The sequence below is a fragment of the Podarcis gaigeae genome (assembly GCF_964106915.1).
Source record: "Podarcis gaigeae genome assembly, chromosome: 11".
In the NCBI taxonomy this organism is placed as follows: Eukaryota; Metazoa; Chordata; class Lepidosauria; order Squamata; family Lacertidae; genus Podarcis; species Podarcis gaigeae.
Window position 1 is genome coordinate 6,863,150 of NC_139687.1, and position 21,568 is coordinate 6,884,717.

At 42.8% G+C, this 21,568-nt stretch overlaps 1 protein-coding gene and 1 long non-coding RNA gene across 10 annotated transcripts in view; one reads left to right on the forward strand and one right to left on the reverse strand.

Moving 5' to 3' along the window:
- Positions 1-21,568, forward strand: part of NTRK2 (neurotrophic receptor tyrosine kinase 2) — a 188,204-nt gene that overhangs the window by 100,021 nt on the left and 66,615 nt on the right. The window lies entirely within an intron of this gene.
- Positions 4,451-21,568, reverse strand: part of LOC310826847 — a 158,727-nt gene continuing 141,609 nt past the window's right edge. Inside the window, exon 2 of the long non-coding RNA XR_014556024.1 lies at positions 4,451-4,585. This is a non-coding gene — a long non-coding RNA (uncharacterized lncRNA). The remainder of the gene's footprint in view (positions 4,586-21,568) is intronic.

Genomic DNA, 21,568 nt, shown 5'->3' on the forward strand with positions numbered 1-21,568 from the left:
GGCTATCTCTAAAGACAATTTGGAAACATCAGCTGGAGCAGAATTTGGCGGCCAGGTTGCTCAATGGGGCAAGATGGTTTGAGCATATTACACCAATCCTATCCCAACTGCACTTGCTGCCAGTTTCATCTCCAGGCCCAATTTTAAGTGCTGGTTTTGACCTATAAAGCTAAAAAGTCACAGCCATAATACCTCAAAGGCCACCTCTCCTGATATGAACCAACCCAGGCCCTGCGATTCAGGCCCTTCTTAATGTAGCCCCTCAACAAAAGGTCTGGAGGGCAGCAAAATGAGAACAGGCCTTTTCCGTAGTGGCTCCCTGCTTGTGGAATGCTCGCCTGGTGCCATCATTAAATATCTTGAGGAGCCAGGGGATAACGTTTCTCTATGACCAGGCCTTGGCTGATTAAACATTCTTTGGCCTTTTAAATGTGTTTGTAGGAGGAGGGTTACTGATTTGCTTTTGTTTTATTATGTATTTTGTGTTCCCGTTTGGTATTTTTAAGTTGTGAACCACCATGTGATCTTTGAATGAAGGGCGGTGTACAAATTTAATAAACAATAAAACAATAAGAATTACGGCCGCAACATCCCCAAAATCTGCTAAACTGGTAATCATGCAGTGCTAGAAAGTAAAATTGACACCCTGGGAAAGATGAGAGCTCTCAGCTTCACCCTGCTTGTGTATAACAGCCACTTTGATGGGACAAATATAAGATCAGTATGGTGGTTGGTGTCAGTAGTGCTCCCAAGCACACACCATTTGTGCTTTCTTGTGTCCTGCTTTAAGCAGTGTCTTGGATTTTCCAAGTGGTGCTTAGCTGTGATCCTGAAGTACAAATCCTTCTGCTAAAAAAATCACAGTTCATGATTGCCCCACTACTTCAACTCTATTTCAAAATGCTTTGTGCACACCTCCTCTATTAGATATTGGAATGAGCCATGGTGTGCTGGAAGTTGCAGCATGTCTCTGTGTTGTCCCTGGCAAGATGTGAGTAGCTTACTGGGGAGGTAAGAGGGCCACTTAAAAATAAATCACAGTGAAGTGTTAATCACATCAGTGAATGTGGTATTCCTCAGAAGTAGTTGTCATTACAGCAAATATTACCTTATGAAATTAATCTTCTTAATGTCCTAAAGCCTTTCCTTCAAAACAGCTTATGAGAACGCCCCGTTACAGAATCCTGGCAGTTCTAAATTGATTACACTTGCTCTGAGATTATAATTTTGTGTGTGGTTTAGCCAAATCCCTTTTACTCTCTCTATTTTTGTTGGCTTTTCATTCCACGTTGTAGTGATTGTTTCAGCAAAAAGGAATTTAGGCAAACCTTCTTGGAAACATGAAATAGCTCCTAATAAGCTAGTTTGTTTTTGCACATGTGTCATTACCTACAGTGAGTGAAGCAGCAAATAGTACTGTTGCCTCAGGTGTTAAATTAGCAATCAAGTGGAATGCAAATGAAGTAATTGCTGTTTACACCCTTCAAAGCTCTACAGCCTGTATTGATAAACTTTGGAGCAGGTAGAAGTTCCAAAAGTCTCCTTTACGATTGAAGCACATTGGAGAATGTTTCACAGGATGAGAACTCATCCATTTATTATTTTTTTTTATTGTGGCCTGTCTTCTTTTCTGGGTGGCTCTCTGATCCATGTGATCTTCCCCCACTTTGGGGTTGTGGGGTGGAAATCACACAAACCAGATCTCCTCAAGATTGGATGCTAATGTGGAAGGCCCAAGTTATGCAGCAGTGTGATTGGGAAGGGACTTGCACTGGTCTTCTGCTATGTTGTTGTCAGTGCTATTTTTCTAGAAAAAGAGGTGCTGGATCTCACCATGACTGCTTCCCTGGTTCTCTTATGATGGCAATGGCGCCCACCTGAGAGGTGCCAGAACTGAGTTCCCCCTGAAACAAAGCCTTGGTTATTGTGGTGGTGCCTTGATCTGAACATTTGAGCCAGACACAGTTGTATGTGGTTCTGAATCGTGGCATCCATGTCCGTAACCAAGGTTCATTTTTGTGCTGCTCATATTACATTGCTTTCTATTTTGAATATTTTATTTGTTCACACAATGCATATATAACCATACACTAAATAGTAAATGCCTTTTAAAGGGAAAAAGAAGAGAAATCCATGCATGCAAGTCATGTTGAAATATATTTTTTCTTAAGCGTCAAGCACATTTCCCCCCTTATGGTCATGTCATGTGTTTTGTTAAATGCATTCCATATTTATTTGATTCTTTAAAAAATATTTATGTTGATTCATTTTGTTAATTTTGTTTGACTGTTATAAGCATGATTTCTCATATGTTTATTTTGTTTCTTTTAGGTTCTGTTTTGTTTCATAAGATCCCACTGGAAGGGTAAATGAAATAAGGAAAAAAAGAGAGGGGGCGTGTTGAATCTATATGCTTCTCACTAGGCAGTGGACATGTTGTTGTGCTGTCAATTGCTACACTCCTTGGACCTCTCTTGTAGAGATGAGTTATGTTTGGAGGACTCTGCACTGTTTTGGCAACTTCATTTCAAAATCAGCCCCAGGCAGCTATAAAGAAAGCACAAAAATAAACTGTTGTATTCTGTAGCAACGATCCTGCTCACAAAGTGGCATTTTAGCAAAGTTCCACAGTATTATTTCAATTTGATTGTTTGCTTGAACTTAGCTGGAAAGAGAATTAATTTTATAGATAATATTTATTAAAGGTGAACTGCAAATGCTTTGTGTACTAAAAAAAGTTTAAATGTTTTATGTCCTCATTTTACAGATTCTTATATTCCAGCCTTTGAATTATAACATTCATACCAATGGCGCAATTGCTCACTTAAAACCTGAGCACTTGCATGTTTGCAGGACTTTGATCAAACATTCTAAAACCAATAAAAAGTAGTTCCGCAAAGCTCTCTCAATGTAAGTAGTCTTTAGCATGAGCTGGTGTCTCTGGAGAGAAAATAAGCTGTAAAAATTGCCTCTTAACATGCTGCAGTTAAGGCATTGTTTAGCAGTGTGCCATCTCATGTTCAAAGATCACTCTTTGCTATTCTCAAGAAATCAGTTAGTCAGAAAACATTATATGACTCTCCACCACTGCTACCATTAAATAAAATATACTAAATTGCTGTATGTGCAGTTCAAGTACTTGCATGGTCTTCTAGGTCTTGAACCCAACAGCAGTACTATTGCGATTACTCTCATACAGCATTACCACCCTTAAACACTTAGGTTGCCCCATATATATATATATATCCTATTTCTCTTTTTTGAACAAAGGTAGATGCCAGACATATGCCTAGGTGCTGTGGTGGCATCTGAGACAGAAGGAACCCCTTTTCAGACCTCTCTGAAAAGTGGCACATCTCTCACTATATCACAGCCTGCTCTGTTAAATATAAAAAGCATGGTGGGTTCTGGTGCAGTTGCCCAAAAGGTTTCATTCTCAAAGGAAAAGTGTTCTGTGGAGCAAAGGAGCACAGAATAAGTGTCTAACATCTTGTTGCCTATCCCTGCCAGTCCTTTGTCATCTCCAATATAATTCACCTCTGGGAATGAGACTGATTCTTTCTCCTGATTGGTATGAACTTATATTTGGTGTTAATGGACTGAAAACCATTAAACAAAAGGTGGGCAACAAAACAAATGCTCTATTTAGCTTATTCCAGTCTCATCCAAGCTGCAAACTCTCATGTGTGTAAAAAACATTAATAGATGGATATCTTAAATACCAAACTGAGAATTGCCAAACTTCAAAATAGTCTCAATTTTCCATTCTTTAAAGAAGCTTCCAGATGCACTACTTGTCCCATAATAGGTTTAGGATCTTTATCAGTATTTCTATAAAACATTCTTGTAGTATTTTGCAGTTCAACTTTAAGGTACACAGGTACGATTTTGGAATAGCTCTACGTGTACTGACAGATTATTTTGGATTCTATGTAATCAAGGCATTTATTTTGATAAAACAGAATTGATTTGTGCACCACCAATTTATATATGCACACAGGCAATATAGGATAATCTGGGTATTTTTGTATTCCACATTAGTCACCCAATGCACTGTTCATGCTATAGTTACTCATAATGTGTTATGGATTACAGCACATGGCTATTCGCTGTTTGTGTTTTGGCAGTAGCCATGCTTAAATAATGAAATAGGGCATGCTTTGCTTGCCGATTTCCTTTCCAATATGGGAGCAGATAAAGCTTACTGAAGCCAAATTTTGAAGTTGGAACTTGCAGTATGCTTATTTCATTTGGATTACTAATGACCCTGCCTGTCACTCTGGATATTTTAATCTGTCCAAATAGTGTTGAGTTTACAAAGATCATGGTTAATTATACAATTACTGACCCCTTAAACCACAGTGAAAATCATCCCAAGAAATCTGCCAGGGCCATTAAAATAGCTAAAGGCGTAGCTTTCATTGCTAAAGTGGTGTTAATAGTATCTTGCTAGGCGGTAAAAAGGGTTTGTAGAATGCTGAAAGTCTGTTTTACACATTGATAAAACCTGAACGGGTAGAATAGTGTATTTTTATTGCTACCAGTTGTGCCTAGCTAACTGTCATGCTGGCTAATTGCAGCATACCTTAAAAATCAGTCCTTGGCTCTTGCTTGGGGGGGGGGGCGGTGTTAAGAACCAGAATCTGAAACTACTATCATGTTCAGAAACTATTCACTTACTTAGGTTGAGCAGCTTCAGGTCTGTAATAAAACTGTATCCTTTCTTGCTGAATTCTATTGGGAGCTCTGCTATTGGCATGCATGGCTAGAACATGGTGCCTTGTGTAGAGTGTATATATTTGATCAAGCCCTGAATGCCCACTTAATCACAGACACATTAGTGTTCCATAACATAAAATTCACAAGGAATGTCACCATTTAAAAGGGGTAGCTGCCCGCCTTTAAATTTTCTAGAAATTAATTTGTACGCGTTGCTTACATTTTATCATGTTATAATTTGGGTTTCCTCGTGCAATATAGCTAACTACTGTCCAACTATATAGCTCAGGCTTTGACTCATTTTCATTCTTTAGTTAGTAGAACCATTCTTAGCAAATGACACAGTAAAGCTGACACATTAAGATGAATTGTGACCATTTTCATTTAGCATTTTTTAAAAATAAAGCGAAAAAATGAACTGGTGTAATTACGTAAATTGTGTGGATTAAACAGGACTGTTCTGGAAAAGGGGTGGGGGAGAGTCAGAAAATGAATCTTGCCTTCATCAAGTGGAGTGAAAAACACTCCCAAACTAGTTCTTCTTGGGTTCCTGGTTTTAGATTGTAGGCTACTAAGTTGGTTCTACTGGGGAGAGTTAGGATGCACCAGAAGGACCCATCTGTTGGTGTGAAAGAAATTGCCTGACCACTTCCATAAGCATTTCCATGTGGAGTGATGTTAGAGCGGTCTTCACATAAGGGTCACAAAGTGATTTGTGGCCTGGGAGGTGGGGAAGCTCTGCTGCTGTGGGGGCTCCATTGCATCTAAAGAAAGCAGCATGGCAGGGCCGCTACCACCCGCAATGTTTCCACTGGTGGTAACCAACATAGGGCCTAGAATTGAGGCACCACAGAACTGACCACAGGCCCACTGGAACCTAAGCTATTCCCCATCTTCTTGAGCAGGGCCTGGTTTCTTCTCCCCACAATCTTCCCCCCTGACGACCATGCCCACAATGCAGGGGTCAATCCAGGCAGAATTTGGATTGTTCTGACCTCTAATTAAATTATTGCTTCCATGTGAGTTTGGGGGGTGTAAGCTTGAAGTCTCCCACAATACCACCCATTTAGATTCCTATCGTAGAAGTGGATTAATGTTCTCCTGAAAGTCCTGCTCTCCTGTGTATCATTAGTTGAAATCCTCCAAGCACTTATCTTAGAAAAGTCACACTGACTTTAGGGTCACTACTCTTAAGTAAGTGGTTTGAAGATTTTGACCAGTGAAGCTACCCAGTCATGGGATGCCAGTCGCCTGGTTCATATGTCTCATCGAACAAGGTACAGTTTAAGATGAATGAAAAAATTTCACTTCACTTCCTCATGGCTTCCCACTACCAGGAAACAAGCCAGAATCTGGCTTGTCATAATGTCCAAAGCCTAGTTTGTTTCTCTCCAAAGAAACAAGTGGGAACATAATTTTTTATTCTTGGCTTTCTGCACAAGCCTAGGTTTGGACATCGCAAGAGGCAGGGAGGAGCACAGTGAGAAATTTTCAGCTGTGTCTACCAACTGCACATTCACACTAAACCATTGTTGATTTTTAGCTATGGTTTAATGTGTACAATACTCTGCTAGCCCATTCATACAGTACTGTGCCTTACAGAGGAAGAATAGCAGGATTTATTCTCCTAGCCGGAACAAGCTGATGCTGACATATGCAGCATTTAATTGATTTGAGTTTAAATCAAATCCAAACACCCATAATTCCTGACATATGCATAATCAGGCTGTTTACAATTTAATTAAATCATATCAAAGCTTTAATATAGCTGCTATTAGAGGACACCATTTCTTTTGGACCATAGGATTGTATCCAGTGCTGCAGCCCAGCTGTTGCAAGGGACTTCTGTGTGCACAACAGAACTTCCTTTTTCTCTCCTGTCATTCCCCCATAGACCTTCAAAATTAGGTCTAGAGGATTGGAAGACCCTCTGGAGCAGGGTGGGGGTTTTTTTGGGGGGGGGTGTTGGAGGAAGAAAACAGAAGTCCTATTGTAGCAGTGGAACCTCACTGGAACAGTACTAGATACAGATTGTAGTTCCATTTGAGTAAGAGGAAAATTCCCATCATTTGCTGTAATCCATAAACAATGTGAAACTTTAGATACTCTGCCTGCAATTCATCTTAAAAGGAATATATATATATATATATATATATATATATATATATATATATAAAATTTCTTGTAAATAATTGACAATCACTGATTTTATTTCAAAGCACGATCTTGACAATATGGACAGACTGTACTTGCTGAAATTTCTAAACTTCTTTTAAACAGGCCAATAAAGTTTTATAATTCATTACCATTGTGTCTTGCATTTTTTGTAAATGTATGTAGCATCCACCTAGTCCTTCATCAGTGAAAGTCTAACCAGAAATGGAATCCATTGATGTATCATTCTTATGTTTTGATTTCTATTTTTTTATTTTGTTTCTCTGAAATTTGTAGATATTTGTGTATGTTTATAGTCTGGTGCTTTTCTAAAATATGTAGCTGGTAAAGTTTTTCTCATAAATTTATTTGAAATTTAGAGTATGGGGTGTGTTCAGACAAGTAAAAATCACTCCATTTCCGAATTGAAAGTAAGAGAAATGTAATATTTTGCTGAGGCAAATATATGTGGTTAATCCAGCATCCCACAATTATTTAGCATTTTGATGATAATTGGGAATCCCTTAGACTACTAAACTGAGTCTCCAAAGCATTTTCTGATTTGCATTATGGTAGAATGGGGGGTGGGATACTCTTTAGGTTTAGAACTGGGGGGGGGGGACGGACGAAGGGAATGTGCAGATAGAGAGGGGATAAGAAAAAGGATGAGGTCGCTACATGAATAGGCAGAACGACTGAGGAAGGAGTAAATAGTTACTTGCATTCCTGGATCAAGCATCTTAGCAATGTCTCTTTCACTTTTGTTTTAAACACTGCAATGTCAAAATGAACTGATAAGAAACATCTTACAGGTAAGAAACCATGACGGTTGGAACTATGCCAGTTTCTTAAAACAACTTTAATAGAAGGGGAACAAATATGATTTCCCAGTTAGGTAATACTGTAAAGATAAAAAGTAAAGGACCCCTGGACGGTTAAGTCCAGTCAAAGGTGACTATGGGGTTGCGGCACTCATCTCACTGTAAGGCTGAGGGAGCCAGCATTTGTTCACAGACAGCTTTCTGGGTCATGTGGCCAGCATGACTAAACCGCTTCTGGCACAATGGAACACCATGACAGAAACCAGAGCACACAGAAAAGCTGTTTACCTTCTTGCCACAGCAGTACCTATTTATCTACTTGCACTGCTGTGGCGCTGTGGTCTAAACCACTGAGCCTCCTGGGCTTGCCGATTGGAAGGTCAGCCGTTTGAATCCCCGCAACGGAGTGAGCTCCTGTTACCCTGTTCCAGCTTCTGCCAACCTAGCAGTTCGAAAGCACACCTGTGCAAGTAGATAAATAGGCACTGCTATGACAGGAAGGCAAACGGTAGTTCCATGCACTCTGGTTTCCATCATGGTGTCCTGTTGCACCAGAAGCAGTTTAGCCTTGTTGGCCACATGACCCGGAAAGCTGTCTGTGGACAAAGGCTGGTTCCCTTGGCCTGAAAGCGAGATGAGCACCTCAATCCCATAGTCGCATTTGACTGGACTTAACCGTCCAGCGGTCCTTTACCTTTTTTACCTTTTAATACTGTAGATCAGGGGTCACCAGTCTTTGGGGGCTTGTGGGCAGAATCTGGAACCCCACATAAGTGCTGCAACCACTCATACATCACCATGCAGCAGTTAATTCTCCCCCAAAAGTCACCCCTTGCACCGCAGTTAGGCTTGAAAAAAAAGCTGCCTATTGCTACAATAGAAGGCTGCTTTCAAGCCTAATTTCACCAGGGAAAGGGGAAGACCCTGCTGGTGCCAGGAAAATCTTCTGTTGGCATATGGGTGCCCATTGGTGTTTCGTGTCATAGAACTGGCTTCATAGGTAAGTTTGTTTGTTTGTTTGTTTGTTTGTTTGTTTGTTATGCTATTCAGTTTCACTTTTTGAGGTTTATTGCCTTTTAGGACCCTTCTCTTAATCAGGATATGTGTGGAACGTGTCCCAGTTCTGACAAAAGAGGTCATTTCAACTGGCAAATGACAGGGACCAGAGATGTGTACAGGACTCATCAATCTGGTGGTGTTTCCACTTTAATGGTGCCTGAGATAGTGGAGGGCATTCTTCTTCTGCTGCTTGCTCCAGCGGCTAATCTGTGTGCCTCCAATCTAAGTGGAGGATCCTAGCAGGGAGCAAAGGGTTAACCCCAACACACAACACTACATTGCAGGTCCTACACTGGCAGTTTGTGCTAAACAACAGCACCTGCACAGCTGCATAGCCATAGCACAGTGTTGTTTGGCCCTGACGTGCCTAAGGAATTGATCAACCCCAATTTTGCCTGAGTGCCCTTGCCAAGACAATGGAACAGCTGGACTCTCTAGAACAGCCTTTCTCAACCTGTGGATCCCCAGATGTTGTTGAACTTCAACTCCCATCACCCCTAGCTAGCAAGGCCAGAGCTCAGGGACGATGGGAGTTGTAGTCCAACAACATCTGGGGACCCACAGGTTGAGAACCGCTGCTCTAGAACTTCCCACCATATCTGGCAAGTCACCTTATTTAAATATGCCTCAGGGTATTCCTTTAGATGAGGCCTGTACGTTTCATGGGCGTGGACAGTATTTTTGTTAGGGGCGCAGGCTTTTGTTAGGGGGAGGCAGAACCTCAGATTTGTATTGATTTTGATTGATGGGGGGCAGCTGCCCCCCCCCCGGCTATGCCCATGGTACGCTTTGTCAGTTTACAGCCCCAGCTCCTTGCTTTCATGCTCATTCTGTCATGAGAAGGTCACTAGGAGAACCACACTGAGATAACTGGGTCAGTTTTTCAGATTTTTGCACATAAAAAATATATATATTCTCACAGAACTAGAATAGATTCTGCATAGGCACACTGGAAACAAGCTGTTTTCTTTTTATAACATAGCAGGGAAATGGAATGGAAAAACTCTGAAACATTTTTGGTTGATGTGAATGCAAGTGGGTTATTATGGGCAGTCGTATCTGCTTTTTTTCCTGAAGGGAAGAGAAAACAATCCTATGAGTGTTAAAGCAATTATGCCTCAACATTGCCCTTTCTTGCTATTTGTACAGTCATGTCATGTTTTTCCCATGGTTTTGAATATTCTAGTTCTGCTAACTTGGCAGATGCAGATTTTTACAATCTAAGTTGTTTGTGTTTGCAAAATGTGCAGTCTTCCCCCCCCCCCCCTTTTCTGGCAAGACAGAAGTCTCCTCAGCATCTTAACAATCAGCGTAATTTGGCCATAGGGGACAACTATTTTTTTCTTAAAACAGACATGATAGCTGATGGTGTTGGATGGTACAGTGGTACCTCAGGGTGCGAATGGGATCCATTCCGGAGCCCCATTCGCCTCCCGAACGGAATGCAAGACGCGACGGCGCGTCTGCATGTGGGCGGGTCACGTTTCGCCGCTTCTGTGCATGCGCGCGACGTCATTTTGAGCATCTGCGCATGCGCGAGCAGCAAAACCCGGAAGAAACACACTCTGTTACTTCCGGGTTGCCACAGAGCACAACTCGGACACGCTTAACCTGAAGCACATTCAACTCGAGGTATGACTGTATATTTAATATGCAGATCACTCTTGGGTGTGGAATGTTCTTGTGTGGAATGTGCTGTTATTGGAAACACATTGCTAGACTGTCTCACCATCCAAAAGAAATTAGGCCAATTTAAGAATCACAAACTTCCATGTCAGGGTTTCTTCACCATGGTTAGGCCCATGTCTATGCTCCTATGTTCATTTATGATAATTCCATAGTGGCAGAATATTCCTGGGCTCACCCTGCAACCTTGGGTATAGTAGCAATGTATTTGATTAATACTTTCAGCAAAATGTTTGGTTTCTACAATTTTCCAGACAGGCTCTTCCTTGCCCTTCTGGGCAAAGGACTCCTTCTAGTAAGAGCACTTTTATATACTCTAATCCAGGCATAGGCAAACTCGGCCCTTCAGATGTTTTGGGACTACAATTCCCATCATCCCTGACCATTGGTCCTATTAGCTAGGGATGATGGGAGTTGTAGTCCCAAAACATCTGGAGGGCTGAGTTGGCCCATGCCTGCTCTAATCCAGATCCAGCGATCCCTTGTGAGACTACACTGGCTCTGATGCACATATGAGTTCATTTTTCCATAATGTACTCCCCATTTTATTTCAATACACAAAGAGATGGGAATCTGGAACTATAGTCTTCATGTAAGTGAATGGGGATAGGAGCTTTTATTCCATTTGCACATATAGAGCTTTGGATTATTACAACTTCTCTGTCCTGACATTCTAAATCACCCACTTCCATTCCTTTTATTTTATTTTTATACATATTATTATTCAGTGTTCAATTTAACAGTAATCATCATCAATTATATTTACATACATACTTGTTTTGACTTCCCTCCTCCCCTTCCTTGGTTTTTTGTAAAAACATTTTCAAAACCGCATCTCCCCCTTAACTCCTTTTATTTGTTACTCTCTATATTTCTTCCAAAGTCACCTTTTAACTGCTCGGTTTTAAATTAATCCTGCTAGCTAGCTAGTGTGTTTAATTGTTTACAATATTTTTTTTAGATAATCCATGTACCTCCCCCATTCTGTGTTAAACATTCTTTCATTCCGTTTAAATGGCCAAATCTTTCTAACTTCTGCTTAATGAAGTCCGTTCCACTTTATATCTTTAAATGCCAGAAGAAATGTTCACAAGTGTCAAGAGTGTGACGGGAACAGAGAGCTGGGTCTCGTACATCCCAGGGTTAGCTACGGAGTTTGGGAGCTTTGGGGCACCATATGCTGGGCCTTCTGCCTTCATCTTTCTCCTTACTATTGTTCTAGCTGCTTGTGAGGAAGCAAGCAGTGGCTGCTGTAATTCCTCACCCTCCTCTGGGCCAATGAGGAGGCAGCAGTGAGGAAAAAATAGAGCCAGGATTTTATTGACAGTGCACTTACTGCCAGGGTATGGGCCTTCGTAGGGGCTTTCCCATGTGCTAGTCACTTCAAGGTATCTCTTGAAGGTTTTTGTCTTTGCAGCTGTTTAAATAGCCAATCACATTCATTATTGGTTTTAATAACGTTCACCGCCCTGAAATTTTATGATATGCTGGACACGGGGACACACACACACACGCACACACCGACCGTATTTTTCGCTCTATAGGACGCACTTTTCCCTCTCCAAAAGTTAAGGGGAAATGTTTGTGCGTCCTATGGAGCAAATGCAGGCTCCTTGACTTCAGTGAAAGCAACGTGAAGCCTCCAAAGCACAGAGGGAGCGTTCCCTCCGCACTCCGGAGGCTACGCATTGCTTTCGCTGAAGCCTGGAGAGCGAGAGCGGTCGGTGCGCACCAACCCCTCTCGCTCTCCAGGCTTCAGGGATAGCTGCCTGAAGCCTTTGGAGTGCAGCAGGGTTACTTCACCCCGCTGCCCTGCGGAGGCTTCATGGGCTGTTCCAGAAGTCAGAACAGTGAGACGGAGTGCTGCGCAGTGCTCTGTCTCGCTGTTCTAGCTTTGGGGTTAGCGGCGCAAAGCCTCCACAGGGCAGTGGGGTGCCTTCATCCCGCTGCCCTCCGGAGGCTTCGTGGGCTGTCCCAGAAGCCTCCGCAGGGCAAGGGGATGAAGGCTCCCTGTGCCCTGCGGAGGCTTCGCGCAAAGCTAGACCAGCTATCCCAGTGGCTATCCCAGAACCCAGATCCCTCTTGCTGTTCTGGCTTCTGGGATTCAGATTTCCCCCCCTTGTTTCCTCCCCCCCCAAAAAACTAGGTGCGTCCTATCGTCTGGTGTGTCCTTCCTATAGAGCGAAAAATACAGTATATATAGGAACAAATAGTGTGGAAGGCCTTGGCCTAGATTGCAAAAGTAATGGACTGATGACCAAGCAGTGGTTTCTGTTTCTTCTCTAGCCTAAACACGATATTCACGTAATATTTCAAAGAAAATGTAGTTATCCATGATCAGCCATATGCAAAATACTTTTTCCATTACCTTGTTTTCGCAATATATATCATATATTTAAAGCCCCAGAAGAAAATGCAGATGTTTAACCTTCTGTTGCTCTAACCTTACACAAACATAAATACAATATATATAAATCCACAGCCATTCTTTTGTGGATTCCTAGAGCGTTTCTCAAATGTACCTGCTCAACAAGCCCTCTTATGTATTTTATTCAAACGAAATACACTTTGCTGTTTGTGTGCATTCCTGAAGGCATTTGTTGCTTGTGTTAATGCAACCTGAGTCTACCGTCTGTTTGCAAAAAAAAAGTGATTAACAATACTCCTATAATAATAATTCTATTACTGCAACAGCAACTTTCTGTAGAAAAGGTCACTTAGAGGGTTTTTTAATGTCAAAGTGGATGCCAGCTTTTCATTATTTATAAGTGGAGAGATAAAGCTACACATTCACCATGATAACAGAAAGTTTTCCCTGTCCTGACCTCTGAAGAAGTTTCATGCTCCAGTGTTGTTTTTTTAAGTACTACAGAATGCAAAATTAAAAGACTTTCTGAATTTGAGACATTTTATAGACTTTGGCTTTTAATACCTAGGTAGGATCTAAAAGCCTGAACAGCACAATCCTATAGCTACTGTCAGGGAACTGCCATCGGAGAGTCAGGTGGTGGAAGGGCTCAAGGAGGTTAGGAGACCCTCGGATGCTGAGGAAGGAACCAGCAGGGGGAGAGAGAGAGTTCCCGCAGAAACTCAGTCGGAGGGATGGCTCCAAGATACTTCCAGTGAGAACAGTGGAGAGGTTTCTGGACCTCCGCTGGGGACGCCCACTCCGCACAGGAAACTGTCACGCAGAGATTCCAAAAGGAGGGTTTCCGTTAAGGAACTCCTATGTTGGCGTAAATTCCGGAAGCGCCCACTGACGGATTCTGCCAGTGATTGAGGGAGTCATGCTTTGAGGGCTCCCGTAATGGCAGAGCTTTGAGACCTATGCAAAGCTCTGAGGGATTCAGCTTTTACGCACAAGCAGCTCATTATCCCATCACAGCGACATACCCCCATTGAGTTCAGTGGGGCTTACCTATGCAAATGAGTATGAGGCTGAAACCTCAGCTAATTTTATTTCACTCCTAAGCCAAAGGGTCTTTTCTGTTTCAGGAACTTCATCCATTTTATTTGTTTGTATCCTATCCCCTCTCCAAAATTCAGTGCAGCCTCCATGACTCTTCTTCCCCCACACCCCATCTAGGAAGTAGTTTATGTTGACAAATATTACATAATAAGGTTAATGGAACTTTCTGCTGGGTAGACATGTTTAGAATTGTGCTTTAACAAATGCTGCAGGTCTCCTCAATTCCTAACCTGCTGAGCTGAAAGGATGGGGAGAGTGCTGTTGCATTCAGTGCTGTTTTGGGGCTTGTACTGTCTTCATAAAATTCATTTGGAGGGGTGATCCATCTTTTAAGTTGTGTACTTTGGTTTACGTTACGATTTGTCTTTTGGGTTTGTGAGGAGGCAAATACTGTGGGCACGTTGACCAGAAGGCATTTCATTTGTTCCTTAGAACTGTTAGAAAGAACTCAGTCCTGCCGTCCTCACAAATCTGTAACAGCTGCTAAGCCCTAGTGGTTGTGCCAAACAGTCTGGCAAAGCCAGGCTCTAGCAGAATGTTAGGGCTTGAGCAATGTACTTTAGACATAGATGAATTGAGCTAATAGCTCATATTTCTCTGGTACTGTGGGCCAAGTCATGCAAGTCCTTAATACCTACTCTGGCAAAACTCCCACTGATAGTTTTGTCTCAGCATGAACCAAGGAGTTTTCAAGATTTGATCTTGCATTAATTTCTCAGGGGTTAAAAATGAGGAATGGATTTTCATAGATTTTCAATTAAACATTATGTAGACATGAAACTGTCGCTCTTTGTAATATAAGAGACCAAAGATCCATCATTTCCCTCTTTGCACGGCATTGGACTATAAGGAAGATGTATTACTTTAACTCATTCTTAACAGCAGAACATTAATCTGCAGTTGTATAAATGAACTATTGTCTCTCCAGGACAGAAAACGTCATTTGCTAAAAATCATGCGCTGATTATTTCAAGACTTCATGCTTTACTGGTCTGGAGAGCACTCATGCATAGTGGAGGGGGGGTTGCTTAGCAAAGCTTGGCCTGCCCCCTCTATTTGCAGAGAGATCTCTGAAGAGGAACCTCTACACATGAGTAGCTACTGCCCGCCAGGGTCCTCTATGTGCGTAACACGTAGAGAGGGCTTCTCTGATCCTCATTCACATGGGACTTGTTATGTATAATGAGGCTACGAGTTAATAATCTAATCTCATTCACATTTATTTTAGAGGAAGTCCAACTGAACTAAGTGGGAGTTGCTTCTGAGTAAACATGCACAGGATCAGTCTGTTAGGAAAGTCTGGATGGTTCACTGTTACAGATCCACTTAGCTGAATGAGTAGAAGAGCCCTCAATGCTGCAGGGTCATCTTACCATATCCAAACTTTTCACATTGGTGACACACTTTTTAGACAAGCGTCATTTCGTGACGCGGTAGTTCGGTTTTGCTAGCAAACCGGAGGTTAAACTAACCCCTTTCCAAAAGTGTGGATAGGATTCGCGCGACACACCTGCACACTGCAGACAACACACTAATGTGTTAATAATTTAATAATAATAATTTTTTTTATTTATACCTCAGCCTTCCCAGTTTAAAAATCGGGTTCAGTGAGGCTAACAGCAAATATAAAACATTGATTAAAATGCGACTTAAAAACAGCATAAAACAGCATAGAATACAACATAAAATGCAGCATCAGTATCATTAATATTCTAAAATGCAGGGGTCATTTTTTGGGGGGGAGGGGGACCCTGACAGTAGACATCGAATGATCACCAATGCTAACTGGCCACGTTGGTCCTACTAGGGCCAGCAAGGAGGTGTGTGAATAAGAATTTAAACTTGGGGACCCAGAAAGGGTTTCTTCATAGAAGAGGAAAGGGAAAAGGGAATAGAGGATCAGCCTAATTCTGATTGAATTAGGTGGAATAGTTCTGTCCTACAGGCCCTGCAGAAGGAGATCAAGTCCTGCAGGGCCCTAGTCTTTTGGGACAGAGCATTCCATCAGGTCGGAGCCGTCACTGAACAAGCCCTGCCCCTTGTGGAGGATAGTCTGGCTTCCTTAGGGCCCGGGACCTTTAAGCTATTATTATGCATGGACCTTAGGGTCCTCTGTGGGACATACCAGGAGACAAAGTTTGGAAAGCTCTGAACTAAAGGTGTTGAAGGGTGTGGGGCATAAGACCATAAAGTCCCCTCTCCAAAATTACCTAGTTGCACCACTGTGCCAATCAATCCATCATTGTATTTGTATGCCATCTTTCCAAAGTTAAAACAATGCTCAAGGCCGCTTGCAACAATAAAAAAATACATAACTACAAACAAAAGTAGTCATAAACAATAAACAAAACATCAAAGCGTATACAATCAAATTGAACAATTTCCACATAAATCATAATTTCCAAAATAAAAATACAAAAAATTAACAACAACAACAATAACCCCCCCCACCCAACAACCCCCCCCAAAGAATGCCTCAGCTAAAGGGTCTGTTCAGCAGCCTCGGCTTCTGTAGCTGGAATCAGTCAGGGTCCCACCGTCCCAGCCCAAGTGGGAAAGTCCTGCAGGGCAGGGAGCAGGTCTTCCAGGACCCACAGCCAAGATGGCCCAACTACCAAACACAAGCAAGAGACACACCCAAGTGCTGTCTGTGTCTCCCTGTACAATTCTTTATCATTCACTGATTTATACTCTCCACTCTCAAAAGAGGATGTATGTGTTTTAAGGAGGATAAGGAAGAATGATGCAGACAGGCACATTTCACATTTGAAATGCCACTCCTCTAATTTGTGTATTTCCACCTGATTTAGGGACGTGGGTGGCGCTGTGGTCTAAACCACAGAGCCTAAGGCTTGCCAATCAGAAGGTCGGCGGTTCGACTCCCCGCAATGGGGTGAGCTCCCGTTGCTCGGTCCCTGCTCCTGCCCACCTAGCAGTTCGAAAGCACGCCAGTGCAAGTAGATAAATAGGTACAGCTCTGGCGGGAAGGTAAACGGCATTTCCGTGCTCTGCTCTGGTTCGCCAGAAGTGGCTTAGTCCTGCTGGTCACCTGGAAGCTGTCTGCAGACAAACACCGGCTCCCTCGGCCTATAGAGGAAGATGAGCATGCAACCCCAGAGTCATCCGCGACTGGACCTAACAGTCAGGGGTACCTTTACCTTTACCTTTATTTCCACCTGATTACAGAAAAAAACCCTTGTATGAACAGAAGGGCAATCAGGAATGTCTGATTTTATCAGCAACCAGTGTTTCTGCTACCTTCCATTTAGGACTAATAAGGTTCGATTCTTGGCCTCTCCCTATAGGTCTGGGAATGTCTTTCCTCTGTCTCAAATCCTAGAGAGCCTCATTGTAGACAATACTGAGCTGGTGGTCTAAGAGACCTTCCAATGGTCTGAAGTGAGCATAGAGTCACAACAGTCTGATCTCACGTGGAGAGTTCATTGTATGCCAACAGGCCACTAACATTGGTTGCCATAATAAAATGGTTTCTGGATCAAACTTGCAGCCGTGAGCACTTTTGATAGCAGAGCTATAATAAAATACAAGTAGCTGAAAGGAGTATATATTCATTTCAATCGGGCAATGGTTTATTTCATCATTCTCTAGGGAACTGGCGTGTTTGACATCAACATTTATTATGCAGGATCTGTTTATGAAAGGTTTAAAGTTCTATTTAAATTAGCGAGAGTAACCCTTTGACACTGTTGTTGATTATTTAGGATGAACCAGAATGCAACTGTTTCACTGCCCTTGCTATGACTTATTGCCAAATTTGTCTGAACACTAAAAATGTCACTTCAATGCATTTCCTCTTCATCAAAGTCGAACTACAAGGTAACCCATTGCCGTTCTCTTCAAGCCTTAGAGAAATATATTTCCCTGTCAACCAAAAAAGGTGTAACATGACAATGGCCTGATAGGTGGAATGAAAGCTGTATAAAGAAGTGTTTCATTCCACCAGGATTCATGAACTGTGACCTTGAGCTTGGATCCCATTCAGCCAAGGGGGAGTGAAACCTGCAAGTTGGTTCTTGAACTTGAACTTTATTGCATAGGCAGCCAGCCCATTCCTGTCAAAGGTCAGGAGGAAATCCTCCACGTACTACATTGCAGATGTCGCTGAAATAGGCAGGCTACCCAGAATGCTTGAATGGAGGGAAAGTGACATACTTCAAGAGAGATCAGCCGTCTGAAGAAGTCAAACAAGATTTATTAAGTTAAATATAGGTACAAATAGATTGGGAATGTTCCTGGGGGAAATACGTTGTGAGCTCCAGCATGACCCTACAATTTTCTCCCCTGGTAGATGAGGCCATAGGGTTGGGCGCATGGCACACCAGTGTTCTTGCTTGAGCGTGCTGCAAATTTCCTGTGTAACTTCCAGGAGCTGGAGCTTCTTCCCATAAGCTGAGGAGGTCATGTGCTTACAGTGACACTCAAAACTCAGGGGCGCTGCCAAAGCCAAGGACACCAAAGCCAGCAGCACAATGATACGCAGTAGGAAAAGAGCTGGAGGCCAACACTAAGGAATGATGGTGTGAATAAAGCCCAGTACATGAGGCCTGCCCTACCATTAGGCAGAGTGAGGCAGCCATTTCAGATGACAAATGTTTGGTGCAGAGAACAGCAGCAAGATTTTGGGGAGGGAGGTTAAAGCTGTTTGTGCGGTATGGTCTCCCCTAAGCCGGCCTGTCCCATCACAAGTGTTGAAGTAAGATTCCACTGCCAGTCCAGTCAGCTTTGGTAAATAGAACAGGGTATTAGAAATGAAGAGTAAATTGGCACACATTCTCTCTGTTTCTAACAATTTCCAGCCGGATACCTGTGGGAAGCCCACAAATTGACCTAGCCTCATCATGTAGTCCTTTGGGGCCTAGTGAAGGCAACCAGTGCTAATGTCTGCTATGGTCCTGCTGCACCAGATCAGGAAAGCTGCCATTTTAAATACCTGACGGGGCCTGAGAGCACCCATTGTTGTTATGTTTCATGGCGTTCTGGAAAATTAAGAATGGGGGGGCAGTTGTCAATGTAGGGCAAGACCCACCAGACCAGAAGGACCTCCTTATGTTGTTTGCAAGCAAGGCACGGAGGCCTACCCCACTGTTGTTTCCACAGATGCTGTGGACAAGGATGAATGAAAAATTCCAAAGTTCATTGGGTTCCCTCTTTTTCCTTTTTGAAAGCAAAGGAACTGTATCTCAGCATTGTCAGTGCCACCCACAGAAGTATCACACCACTCAAAAAAGGACGACCAGCAAGCCTGCTTTGGAAGGTACTCCATTTCTAGGTGTGTCATCCAAAAATACACCCTCCAATACCATAAAGAAAAAAACTAACTGGAAAAACCATATGTGCAATGGAAACAGAAAGCAAACATGAGAATCTACCTTTAATGTTCAGCATTCTAGAGAAAATCTGGCTACAGTATGTAGCCTAAAGATAACCTTTCAAAGACAGGTCTCACCATTTGACTGTTGGGAAGTCCTCTAGCTGTGGCTGTGTGCAAGTGTTTCTGCTGTATCCTGTTAATGGCTTAAACCAGGCATGGCCAAACTTGGCCCTCCAGCTGTTTTGGGACTACAACTCCCATCATCCCTAGCTAACAGGACCAGTGGTCAGGGATGATGGGAACTATAGTCCCCAAACAGCTAGCGGGCCAAATTTGGCCATGCCTGGCTTAAACATATAGGAATGCAAGAGAGAGAGAGTGCAAGGCTCTTGTAGCCTCTGGAAGAGTTATAGGAAGTCAGAGAATCCAACCTCCTAAGGGGAGAATGATCCTGTTGCAAGGGTGTTGAGAGAAAAGTGAATATGGGAGGCACACAGGAATTTATGGGATAGGGTAGAAAGAACTAGAGAAGATGATAAGTACTTAGGATGTGTTGCGTGCCATTTCCAGAATCAGAAGTAGAACAGGTGTAAGCAATAGGATTTTCTCCAGATGGCAGACTGCAGCTTCTATCATCCCTGACCAATGGCCCCATTGGCTGGGACCAATGAGGAGTACATAAGAGCCCTGCTGGATCAGACCAAAGGCCCATTATCCTGTTCTCATAGTGGCCACCCAGGTGCCAGTGGGAAGCCAGTGAACAGGACCTGAGTGTCAGAGCACTCTTGCTACTTGCGACCCCCCCCCCCAATTGGCGCACACAGGCCTGCTGTCTCCAGCACTGGAATCTACAAAATCTGGAAGGCAGCATGCTGGCTAACTCTGAAGTAGACCCAGCTTCTATAAGACCTACTTACTCCAAACAATAAGTAAAGCTATAAATATAAAAACAACCACTGCCCAACATATTACTCATTTTGGCAAAGAATGAAGTCTTTTATTGCTTTAATATTTCAGAGACGTTGATGCAGCCTTCACAGTCTAGCTTCTTAAGTTGCCCCAGCATTTGTTGGGCAAGAGGTGGAGCGGGAACAGCAATGGAATTCAGTCAGGCTGGGTCTCTGATATCAGATGTATTGGGTGCAGTAGCAACTGGGAAGCGTGGACTTGCAGATTTTTTGAGTGGGCAAGTAAAGTACTCTGCTATTATTGCATGACACTACAGATGGCTTCCTGGAGTGAGAGTTCTCTGTGGAAATGTAAGCCAGTGGACATTTTGTGGGGGAGTGAGGCTCTTGGGTGGGGGCAGAGGATGGTATGGTGGCTTCTGGCACTTCCATGCTGTGTGCAGCAGGAAAAGGTTCCTCCACCAGAACGTTGACACACCCCAGAAGGGCCAGTCACAATCTATGCATTTTTTGAGGAGGGGGGGGGGGAGAAACCTACATAAGAAACATGGATAACTACCATATTTTTATGTCTATAAGATGCCCCCACGTATAAGACATTTTGGGGGACTCAGATTTAAGAAAATGGGGGGAGATGTATCAGTGTATAAGACGCCCCCTAATTTTTGACATTACAGTGGTGCCCCGCAAGACGAATGGCTCGCAAGATGAAAAACTCGCTAGACGAAAGAGTTTTCTGTTTTTGAGGTGCTTCGCAAGACGAATTTCCCTATGGGCTTGGCTTTGCAAGACAAAAACGAGTTTTTCCCCTTTTTGCGAGTTTCCCCCCTTCCCCCCCTTTTTCTAAGCCGCTAAGCCGCTAATGGCTGTGCTTCGCAAGACGAAAAAACCGCTAGACGAAGAGACTCGCGGAACGAATTATTTTCGTCTTGTGAGGCACCACTGTATTTAGAGGAACCTAGTCTTATACATGGAGAAATACAGTGCTTTTCCAAATCTCCAGGCTAGACTCTGTATTGGAAATGATTCACGTACAACTTCATGCAACTCAGAATGTACATCTGATATAAGGAGGAAGGACGGAAAGCTAGAGCAGGAAGTATTTCTCCTATGTTCTCTCTCTCCTAGGCAGATTGCTGTTTCTTATCTGTTTTTAGTTTCCGACTTTAAAAAATAAGAAAAAAAAATAAACATGAATTCAGCTGGCAACATCAAGCGGAACTCCATATGTGGTTACTATTAGCAATTAGTGACCTGCATTTCTAGCCATATTTTTTTTAAATGTACTTTTCCAACTTTTGGTTGTAAGCCAAAGCTGGATTTGTGAAAACAACATCAATAATAGGTGTTATCAAAAGGTTCCTTCTGCTTCTGACAAGTAATTAGCTGACCCCATTTGAACCAGATGCAGCAGAATTTC